Here is a 12,487-nt window from a genome sequence, read left to right on the forward strand (position 1 = left end):
AGGACCAGGCTCTTCGGCTTCCATCCCTGCATAAGTACCCAGCTTCCTTCTGCTGAGCGGCGGGCGCCTGCTCTCCCCTCTCCGATATTCTCAAGCTTGGTGAGAATTAATGAGTCTGATCCTCATAAAAAAGTTAAGAATCCATTTTTTTTTCTGAGCCCTGTCTTCTTCAGACAAGGAAACTGAGATTCAGGTGGAAAGGTAGTGCTGTGCTGCAAGCCACATGCTCCTTCTGCTCTGCATGGCGGTGGACATCTAGTGCCAAAGAGGAAAAAGAAATGCTGCTTGAAAACACAGCTGATTGCAGCTATGTATGCCCCAAAGGAGGGAGGCACTTCCTGACCGGAGGCGGTGGCTTTTTATTTAGAATGGTTCCTTGTTATGTCCTTTGGGTGATAATGCCAGCCCTCTATTCTCCCTCACCTGACTGTGGTGGGGGGCTAGACAGCTGGCGAGGGGTTGCCTGAGCCATGCCAGCCAGTGAGAACATGGTGTGGGCAGGGATGGCAGAGCCCTTTTAAGAAGAGGATGTGTCATGATGAATATTAACTCAACGTGCTCTGATGCCCCCTCCATTGTTGGACTCAAACCTCAGTGGAATCTGTTAGATTCTCCAGTGCTGTCAGTGAGTTGTGTCTCTGGAGAGTGGGGGAGGAACTGAAGAGAGAAGACGGTGGCTTATATGGTCTTCATTGGAAAAATACAAATAACAGCTGCTACAGTTTAGAGTGGAGTCTGGATTTCAGAGGGACCAAGAAAATTGATGTTGACTATAGGTCACCAGCTACCCAGATCTGAGGGATTTTGAGAAGGGCAATAGCCCTCCTGTTTGATGTGCATTCGCTAATTTGATGGACATCTCAAAGGTCGTGATGATTGCAGCTGACTTTTTGCTTACACAAAGAAGAGGCAAAGGTCATTGTTGATGAATCTCAAGAAACCCGAGAAGAGGCCATGGCCAGTCAGGTGTCCTGCAAAGGCTCTTGGGTTTATGGAACTGTAGAAATAAGAGACTATAAACAACTGGTTCAACCCTCCTCCACGTCCTCTTCCTTCTCACCCTTTTTGTGATATAGAAATCTAAACTTAGATATATATTATCCAATGGACCCAAGGCCAGATGGCCGGTGAGTGGCCACAGGGTAGGCCTGCACTCTGAACATGCAGAATCAAAGCCCTGGGTCTGGTTTCTCTTTCATGTCCTAATTTTCCTTACCTTCTTGAACCCCACTCCCCTCCCTGTAAAACAGAGTAAGTCAAATCGCATCTCACAGGGTGTTTGGAGGACAGATAAGTTCATTTGGTTTGAAAACTGTCAGGGAATGTTAGGAGATTTATTGGTTTATTTAGGAGGTTATGTATGGTCCAAAAATTTTATGGAGAGGGTTACTTTGTCTTTCTGGAAAAGTCCGAGAACTGGAGCAGCAGTAGAATTAAAATGACTTTGCTGTCTTGTGTGCATGCTATTCTGTGCGACTGAGGCCAGGGGACAGGCAGTGAAGTTTACAGAGCATCTACTGAGGTAGTGATCTTTTGTCTTCTTGGTAGACCTAAATGCTATTGATTTTCTTTTGCTCATTTTTTTTTTTTTGCCTTACTTAGAATAAAATCTAACTTTCTTTAAGGAAGTAAAGGATATATCTTAGTAAATCAGAAGTTAAAATACATCATCCATAGCAGCCAGAAAGTAAACTTCTATTACGTTGAATTGTGCCTTTTGACCATTGAAATACAGGGAACTGTTTAGAGGAGTCATGAGGACAAGCGGGGCCCTGCACACTCCTGGGCTACAGGGGCTGGAAGGGCCACTTGCTGCTTAAGTTCTCATCACTGCTGTGGGGGCTAAAATAATATTAATACTTGCCCTCTCACCTTCTAAGTTCTTCTGGGTGGGCTAATAGCCAAATTCACAGAGACAGAGTAACAGGAGAAAATAAAAATTTAATGCATGCGCATGGGGAATTCACAGAAACACGAAAATTCCAAAGACAGCGAGGCAACATTGGGTATATAAGACATTTTGGACAAAGGAGAAAAGGGGTGGGATTAAATTTCAGAAGTGAGAATGGGTGACTTATGGGTAGTTGAGGAAGAGTGACACACATGGCAGAAGATCCTTGCTGGGTGGTGACTCAGAGACAATGGGACACAGGGTAGTCTAGCCGACAGGCACCTGCCCGATGCCTTCTTGTTTACTATACTCAATTCAAACTAGACTAAGACCACATCTCAAGATCTCCTTCCTGAAGCAGGTTTCTCTCTCCGAATCTCTTGGGCAGGAAAGGGGGGAAGGGCCAAAGGTTCTTTCTTAGTGATTTGTTTCTTAATAAACAGCTTAAAATCAATATCTCAAAAAGTAGCTTCGGCCCTAGCCGGTTTGGCTCAGTGGATAGAGCGTTGGCCTGCAGACTTAAAGGTCCCGGGTTTGATTCCGGTCAAGGGCATGTACCCAGGTTGTGGGCTCTATCCCCATTAGGGGAGCATGCAGGAGGCAGCCGATCAATGATTCTCTCTCATCATTGATGTTTCTATCTCTCCCTTCCTCTCCCTTCTTCTCTAAAATCAATAAAATTATATTAAAAAAAAAAAGCTGGGCTGAACATGGAAGATGTTCACCCTTCAAGGAAAAAAAAAAAAAGGTAGCTTCAGGGTAGCAAGGCTTTGGTCCCTTCCCCTCCATTATACCCGAACAGTACCAGTGGGAGAAAATTTGGGGATGGGGGAGGGAAGGAGACAATGGGACTTAAGGAATGTAAGTCAATATGGTATCTTTACTGAAAAAAAAAAAAATCAGATTCACTTTTATCTTCCCTAAGCACTTTTATACTTAGTGGAAAAATGAGAAAGTTAAAAGACATTATCCTATATAATAAAAGCTTAATATGCTAAGTGTCCAGTTGACCGGTCAGCCGTTCAACCAATCAAAGCATAATATGCTAATGACATGCTAAGGCTGCTTAACCTCTTGGTATGATGTGCACTGACTACCAGGGGGCAGATGCTCTGACCAGTAGGTTAGCTTGCTGCTGGGGTCTGGCTGATCGGGATGGAGCGAGATGGGCCGGACATGCCCTGGAGCCCTCCCATGGTCCTTCCCTGGCTGGCCAACCTCCCACATCCCTTCCTGGCTGGCCGGCCCTGATTGGCCCTGATCAGGAATCGGTGATACGGGGATGGACACTCCCTGGAGCCCTCCCGCAGCCCCTCCCTGGCTGGCCAACCTCCTATGTCTCTCCCTGGCCCCAATAGTGCACCAGTGGGGTCCCTCGGCCTTGCCTGCACCATCTCGCAATCCAGGACCTCTCGGGATTTTGGAGAGCCAGTTTCAGCCCAATCCCACAGGCCAGACCGAGGGACCCCACTGGTGCACAAATTCGTGCACTGGGCCTCTAGTTTATATATAAAAAAGTAAAAGACATTATTTATCATAATCATTCTTCAAATTTTATCTTTTCTTAGATTTTTGATTTCTAAAACACTCTTAAAGCTTCCAATCTTTTAAAACTAGACTATTTTAATAGAAGGGAATTTCTTCTGTGAGAGAGGGCATTTCCTAGACATGTTTGCCTCTAGAGCCTGAAAGAAAGGCATGTATTTTGTCCTTGAAGCAGGGCTCCCCCTACCCCCTTTGGCTCAGCCAGTTAGTGTAGCCAGGGGTCTACCCCTTTAATCTCAGAGGCAAGAACATAGCAACGAGGAGGATCTTGGCACTTGTGCTGGAGGCTGGCGGCAGGTTGGCCAGGCCTGTGATCAGTGGCCTCCGGAGTTGAGCGTGACAGGAAGCTAGGGCTGCTCTCTCTCTGGTCATTCGCCAGGAACGAAGGACACTGATGATTACTTCGCAGCCCTGGAGAATGTTCTCATATCTGGCTGAGGGGACACAGAAGTCCCAGAACATCCCAGACATTTGGTCGTCAGCCTTTTCATCCTCCCATCCCCTCAGGAAGTTAGAAAGAAAATAAAAACAAACAAAACATTAAAAAAAAAAAGGACCCAATTTGTTTCTTTCATTTCCCATTTCCTTTGACAACACAATTTTTCAATACTGTAGGGACATGCTAAGTCACAGATACAAGGGTATCCAGAGGTCTAAACTGCACATGTCACACAAACCTGAGCCTCTGGGTATGAGAAAACCCAGAAGCAAATTGGATTCAGATTCAACTCTCTCCATAAAAAAAATAATATTAACAAATTAGCAATGATCCGGGAACTTCTCTGAAAGGTGAAGAACAGCTCTGACTACATTGTCTTGAGGTGGGGGGACTATGGGCCACTGGGCATTGGGAGTAACAACAACTCACTACACAGAACTGAGGGTCAGGAAACTGCCCTGCAGCGGGGCCACTTCCTACTTGTCTGCCTAGCTGCGATCCACAGACAGGCTAATCACCCAGTAACCCATCGAGACTAGGGATCAAATGACCACAGTGCTGAAGGATTAAGAGCAATTCTATCCTCTTGGCTTGGACTTAGGAATTTTCATTAAAATGACCTTGGGTGTGGTGAGAAAGAATTCAGGCAATAGGGATCAAATCTTACCTGGGAAAATATCCACAGGTCCCCTTTCAGAAAGAGCCTCCTTTCTGGGCCTCCAGCAGAGCTGTCACATTTGTTTTCCTAAGTGTTTCTCACATGGGATTAGCCTCCAGATATGTGAAAAGCGAGGAGTTTAAAAGTCTTAGTTACGCAGAATGGGGGGTGGGGGTTGTGGGTGGGGGTAAATAAACTACAATAAGCTAGTGGTGGTCAGAGCTCTTAACATTTCTCTTGGTCTCCATCCGCTCTTCATGACCAGCTCTTGTGAAGACTGCTGTCCACACGCAGAGGCAGGAGCTTGCGGTCCAGATGTGGCTTAGAATGGTAAACCGGAGAAAAGGTAGAGGCTGCATGGATGTAAATGAATCCCTAAATGGGAGGACTCATGAGAAAATGCAATTCAGGGATGACTCAGGAAAGTCTGTGAAAAGAGGATAGATTTCTCAGAGTGGCTCCTATGCCCACGGGCTTTCAGGAGGGCTAAGCTGAGAGGGCTAAATCAAAGCAAGATCCTCTTCTAGGATCGCTAATGAAATCAACAGACTCAAGATAGGAAGCAGTAATGAATAGAAATTGGAATAGGGTTAGATAGTAGGGTTGAACAGAATTGCAAGGAAGGTCTGTTGGTCTTCATCTATGCCCATGGCTTAGTCAGCTCAACAAAACACCACAGGCTGGGTGGCTTAAAAAACAGAAATTTATTTTTTACAGTTCTGGAAGCCAGAGTCTAAGCTCAAGATTCCAGTTGATTTGGTTTTTGGTGAGAGCTCTCTCTGTGGCTCATAGTTGGCTGCTTTCTCACTATGTCCTCATGTGGCCTTTCCCTGGTGGGTGTGCAGGGAGAGAGAGAAAGAGCTATCTTCCTCTTCTAATAAGGCTGCTAATGCTGTCAGGTCAGGGCCACATCATTATGACCTTATGTAACCCCCCCTAAAGGCCCTATTCCAAATACAGTCACATTGGAAGTTAGGGCTTCAACATAGGAATTTGAGGGGTCACAATTTAGTCCAAAGCACTTACCAACATGTAGATCTTGACATCTACACATTGTTTAGGATCACCCAAGCTCAGTTGTTAAACCAGCCCAGCTTGATCATGTGAAGGGTCTTATTATATTATATTTTTATACTAACTATATATATAAAAGGCTAATATGCTAAGTGTCTGACCATTCAACTGTTTGACCGGTAGCTATGATGGGCACTGATTACCAGGGGGCAGACTCTCAATGCATAGGCATGGGAACATTGAACAGACTGATGAATCTCAGAGGGAAGCAGGGAGGGGGCAGGGTAGGAAGAGATTAACCAAAGATCTTATATGCATACTAGAGGCCCAGTGCATGGATTTGTGTATCAGTGGGTCCCTTGGCCTGGCCTGTGGGGGTTGAGCCGAAACCAGCTCTCTGACATCCCCCGAGGGGTCTTGGATTGCAAGAGGGTGCAGGGCACCGGGCCTCTATTTATATCATATTTTAGTAGGCCTGCTTGCTTTTCTGAAACTTGTGAAAACCTCTTTCTTCATTTTTGTAAGTTTGGAAAAGGAAGGAAGTATTTGGCTATTTTCTGTACTATATTTTACACAGTGTTTATGTAATAATAGAAAGTTATAGCTGGATGAAATGACTACATTATTATTTTTCTATCTTGGGGGAAGGAACTAAAAAATTATATTAAGAGGAAAGTCAGCAGGTACATGATTGTGTACTTAGAAAATCTGGAAGAATCTTCACACACACTGTTAATAAGGAAATTTAACAAGGTCACTGGATAAAAATCAATATTTAAAAATCAATTGTATTGCTACATACCAGCCAAAACCAAAAAGTAAATAAAACTCTAAAAGATACTATGTAGAGAATAGTTAACATAGAAGGTTTATCCCTAGAACAGCCTACTTGCAAGCTTGACTTTCAGCTGTTGTCTGGGAACTTGGATTTTGGGAGGGTTCCAATGATCCTAACAGAGAAGAGTTGTTCACTGTTCCTAAACTGTGCAAACCATGTGGTTTATTGTGAACATCTGCTTTCCTTCCAGAAATCTGGAATTTTTGTATGATGGGCACTGAGTGTTACATGTTCTGCCAGAATCCATAAATTTGTCACACGTTAAATTGTTAGGTTGGAAATGGGGTGAATTTTAAGACCCTTCCCAGTCCTTGATGGTTCTCTGACCACAATAAAATTAAACTAAATTTAATAACAATGTAAGGAGAAAATTACCCAAATACTTGAAAAATAAAAATATACAATTCTAATGACTCCTGGATTGAAGAAGTCACAGGTAAATTAGAGAATGTGCTCAACTAATAAACATACATTAAAATATTTGGGGATAGCGATAACGTATTATACAGAGAGAAGCTCATAGCTCCCATGCTTATAAATAAAAAAGACCTTAAAATCAATGATCCATATCTCCACTTTAAGAAAAAAAAATCAAATTGAAGCCAAAGTAATCAGAAGGAAGGAAACAAGAAAGATAATATTAGAGACCAATAAAATATAGAACAGAATAGCACAGGGAATTTGGCGGATATACTTAAACGAAGCATGTTGAGATGGGGAGATTATCCTGGATTATCTGGGTGGGTCCTAACTGTAATCCTATGTGGTCTTGTAAGAGGAGGGCAGAGGCCTAATTGACTGCAGAAAGGGGGAAAGAAATGTGACAAGGAAATAAGAAATGGTAGTGATGTGACCAGAAACTGATCAGAAGACAACTCCCACCAGAAACTGGAAGAAGCAAGGAATGGGACTCCTTCTGGAGCCTCGACTGCTATCACCTGGATTTTGGCCCAGAAAGACTCATTTCAGATATGGCTTCCAGAATTTAGAGAATAAATTTCTGTTGTTTTAAGCCGCTGCATTTGTGGCAATTTTTTTTAGCAGCAATGGGAACTAACACAACCCCTAGCAAGACATTAAGAAGGAAGGAAAGAACATACAAATTTCCAGGATCAGAATTAAAAAAGTATATATAACTGCAGATTTTATACACCTTGAAAGAAGAACAAGAGGGTATTTGAAAGAATTTGTGCCCACAAGTGAGATGAAATAGACAAATTCCTCAAAAGTCACAAATATCAAAACTGATTTCAGAAGGAGAAATTGGAAAGTGGAGTAGCCGTATATTTATTATAGGAATTGAAATGTTTATTTAAAACTTTCTTATAAGAAAACTAAGGCCAAGATGGCTTCCCTAATAAATTTTATCAAATACTTTAAAAAATATTAGTTTTTGCCCTGACCGGTTTGGCTCAGTGGATAGAGCGTCGGCCTGCGGACTGAAGGGTCCCAGGTTCGATTCCATTCAAGGGCATGTACCTGGGTTGCGGGCACATCCCCAGTGGTGGGCATGCAGGAGGCAGCTGATCGATGTATCTCTCTCATCGATGTTTCTAACTTTCTGTCCCTATCTCTTCCTCTCTGTAAAAAATCAATAAAATATATTAAAAAAAAAATTAGTTTTGTCAAACTTTCAGAAAAGAGGAAGAAAGATTCCTCAACTCATTTTATGAGACCAATATCAGCTTAATAATACAGAAAAAAACATTACAATAAAACTATAGACAAATACTTCTTATGAACATAAATGAAATATTTTAAATGAAATATTAGCAAACTGAATCCAGCAATATGTAAAAAGGTTAAAGCATCAAGATCAGTTGGGGCAGAATAGAGAGATTCTAGTGATTGATGGATAAGTACTATGGAAGGAATCTTTCTATTTGTTTGATGAGTTCAGATTGGTCATTTTGTATCTGTTCTTTTATTCTTGCTTAAATAACATTGATAGCATTAGGTTATACATCTCTAGCAGCCGTGTACTAAAAGTTGTAGCACACATCTTAATACCCTTTAGTAAACGTTAGCTGTGCAACTGAAGAGGTGGAGATTCCAACATTCTTACCACATACTTGACTTCCTTTGGGAATCTATATATATAAAAGGCTAAGCAACCATCTGACCGTCTGACCAGTAGCTATGACATGCACTGACCACCATGGGGCAGACGCTCAGTGCAGGAGCTGCCGAGCTGCAGTGACTTGGCCGTTGTGGTTCTTGATGCACCCGGAACCAGAGAGGAGGGAGCCCGATTCCGGGTGCATCACCTGAGAACCACCCTCTTGCAATCTGGGACCCCTCGGGGGATGTCAGAGAGCCAATTTTGGCCCAATCCCTGCAGGCCCAGTCAAGGGACCCCACTTGCCAGAGGGACCCTGCTCACTCCACAGATGCCCTTCAAGCCACAGCACTGCCCCAGGTGCGGCCGGCCGGGGAGGGACCGCGGGAGGTTGGCTCCAGGGTGTGTCTGGCCTGTCTTGCCCAGTCCCATCCTGCTGGCCACCTTCCAATAAATTTCCTTTCAATATGCACAAATCCATGTACCAGGGCACTAGTAATCTCCAGTCGATTGTAGCCAGGAGATTGTTTGGTTTTCAGAATTTCAGAGAACCTACATTCTCTTTTATAAAATTCTTTATATGAGTAAATGCAAGATCAGAATTCATCTTTGAGAAGCACTATACTACACCTGGCAGGGCTGTTCTGAACCTTTCTCATTGATGCCCTCTTCACAAACAGCTGAATAGGCTGTTAGAATTGCTGCCCAGCCCTCCTGGTTGGTAAAGAGTCAAGATGCTTCATCATTGACCCACATTCTTATTGCTTAGTTCAATACCTCTACTTCTTTGTCTGTTTTACCTATATTTAAAAAAATGTTTGAGGCTCTAATCATAAAAGTTTGGTACATGCTTCATAAGAAGCATTTTAATTTGGGAGAATAGTTTTAAAAATAAAACACTGGGCTCCCATAGTTGACCTGATGTAAATTTTATTATGTTGGTAATGGTAAAAGAATGAGGCCAACCAAATCTTTCTAATGGTAATACTAACACACTTATCCTTTATAGACAAGTTAGTAAAGGAGAAGTATTTATTTATTTATTTTTAAAGATGCCTTTTAGTTCTATGGTAAAGCACATTGCTGAAAACAAAGCTGAAAAAAAATCCCATAGACACAGAGCCAGCCTTGAAAGTGGGAACCTACTGGGTTTCAACCAAGTCCACTGACAGTGCACCACAGGTGGGCTCCACATGGGATGATGAAAAAATGTGACTGTGAGGGTCTTGCTGACAGGTCCATATTCATAATCTGTTCCTCTTAAATTTGATCTGTGCATCTGGTACATATTTATGCATGTATTTTTACTGCGGGAGCTTAGCGTTCCTTAAGGAGGTCAAGAGTGTCTATGGTCCAGAACCTCCTGTTGGGTAGAGGTAATGGTCGGTGTGAGTGGACTAGCAAGTACCTGTGGCCTTGGATTCTGCAGAGGACTGTTAGAGTGTTTGAGGATTCCCACCTCTCAGAATAGGATTATTAGGAACATACTAGTACCTCAAAAAAGTCATGTCCCACTTCCTGTACCGGTTAATAATGTGGATTTTGTAATCAAAGAAAACACGATAATTTCAAGAGAAACATCAAAAGTGCTTTATTCAAAGTAATGTCCATCACTAGCTACACATTTCCCCCATCTTTCAGATAATTTGTGGATACCGTCCCAATAGAACTTTTCTTGTTTTGAGGCAAACCATCCAGAGACCCAATTTTCCACTTATTTGTACATTTTGAAGTGCTGCTCAGAAAGTGTGTGTGTGCCATTGATTAGAACAAGTGGTAATCTGAAGGAGCAAGATCTGATGAATACAACGGGTGGGTTAATATTTCCCAGGCAAGATCTTTTAACGTGTCTTTAACTGGTTTTGAAGTTGATGTGATGGTGTGTCATCATGAAGCAAAATTACTTTGCTGCGTCTTCTGGCATATTATGGTCATTTTACGGTCAAAGTGTGTTTCAAATTGATTATTTGTTGTTGGTAGCGATCAGTATTAACAGTTTCACCTGGTTTTAGGAGCTCATAATACACTACACCTTCCTGATCCCACCAAACGCACAGCATTGTCTTCTTTCCAAAGCGATTTGGCCTTGCAGTCGATGTTGATGGTTGACCTGGATCAAATGATGATGTTTTGGTTTTCCATTTGTCTTTCGTTCAGTTGGCGTGGCACCCATTTTCCTTCCTTTAAAAATCTTTCCCATTGCTTGTAAGTGATTGGAAATTGTTTGCTGAGCAACGTTTAATCTTTCTGCAACTTGATTTTGAGTTTGACATACATCTTCATCCACTAATGCTTGTAATTGTTGGTCTTCAAACTTTTTCGGTTGACCTGGACATTCTTTGTCTTTCACATCAAAATAATCATTTTAAAGTGTTTAAACCAGCATTCACAAGTATCTTGAGATGGAGCATGTTGACCATAAGCTTCCCGAAGTATACGATAACTTTCAGCTTTTTGGCATGAAATTCGACATTTTTAAGCATAAAAATATCTATGATGTTAACACCTTCAGAAAATTTGACACATTAAGTTTTAAAGCTTGCTGTCAATACAACAAAATAGCATACATATCAAATCGCATATATATCAACATATGTGTAACTCTGTCTAGTGAAAAAAAATCCGCATTATTAACCAGTACACATGGTAAAAAGCCAGGAAAGTTTCACTGATGCAGATTGACTTCAGGACAGGAGATAAAAACCACACGGGTAGGACCAAAATATTGGTTCTTTACCACTGCTGCTTGTAACAAGCCAAGAGTATGCAACTTGATAGTGGAAGATCCAGAGACACATAAACCTGATAACCATCGCTTGCAGTGCATAACAAGCTGTACTCAAGGGCACGTGTCAAGGTTATTGTCTTAGCCTGTTTCAATCACTTCTTAACAAGTGTATCATATTAGTAACTTCTCAAAGCAAGACCAGCATGGACATATGCCCATGTTTTCATCTTTGTGACTGGTGAAGGGGTCCCTTAGGGAGAGCTGCTACAGTTCTTATATTTCCCAATAGAAGATATGGTTTAGAATCTCATGTTAGGAGATATAGCTGGGGTTTAGAAAGTGGGACGTGGAGCAAGAGGAGTTCCTGGTTGTTCTTTGACTCAGATTTGACAGCTGTCTGAATTTCAGGGAACAGCTGATTCAATGATTTCAGCAGTTTCAAAGCTCTCTTCCTCACGCTGAGTCCTTTCACCATCCTACGATCATCCCATTCTATCAATGGGGTCTGCTTTGTGTTAAAACAGCTCATGTATCTTTTTTTCTTAGTTTTTTCCCTTTTAATCATGAGCTGTCCAAAGTTGTAGTTTAGCTTTCTTTATGCCATTTGTCACTCACGCAGTTCTTCCATTTTGTAGCTGGTAACCTTGAGCAATGTATTCACCGTTGTGCCTCTGTTTTCTCATCTCATGTATGGGGAAAGTAAATGCTTCTCATGCTGTTTTGAGGATTACATAAGCAAATATGTGCAAGGCCTTTAGAACAGCCCCTAGCACGTAGCAAGTGCTGTATAGGTGTTAGCTCTCACTTCTCCTTCTCATGTGGAACTGAAAATCTGTGCTGGAATTTTGGGTCAACACATTTGACATGGCTCTTCTAGTATAATTTCACCTATGCTGTCATTTTGCTACCTTGGAACAGCCAGGCTCAAGAGCAGTTAGAATCTCAAGCTATTAAATAGGCTTTCATCAGTCATCTGTTATCTGTGTTGTGGAACCATGAGCTACCCAGGGCTATCTCTAGGTAAAATTTACATCTATGTAGCCGGTGGTCCCAGGTGGGTGTATGACAATGAATATATTGATGTAGCTGGGTCTCTGGTTTCTGAAACTTGTACACTGCGTGGTAGAATTGATTGATGGTTGTCCCCATCCTGCCTATGGAGTGTGAGCCTCACTCAGACCTGCACCACCACAATCAAGCCGTGGGTGAACCTGGGAGTGAAGAGCATCAGGTAACATTGTGAGAAAGACTCATACCCCCAGTGTCTTGTCACCCTGGAGGCCATGAGCAAGCATCTCCAAAGAGTCAGACAGTC

Source organism: Plecotus auritus, assembly GCF_963455305.1.
Source record: "Plecotus auritus genome assembly, chromosome: 6".
NCBI lineage: Eukaryota > Metazoa > Chordata > Mammalia > Chiroptera > Vespertilionidae > Plecotus > Plecotus auritus.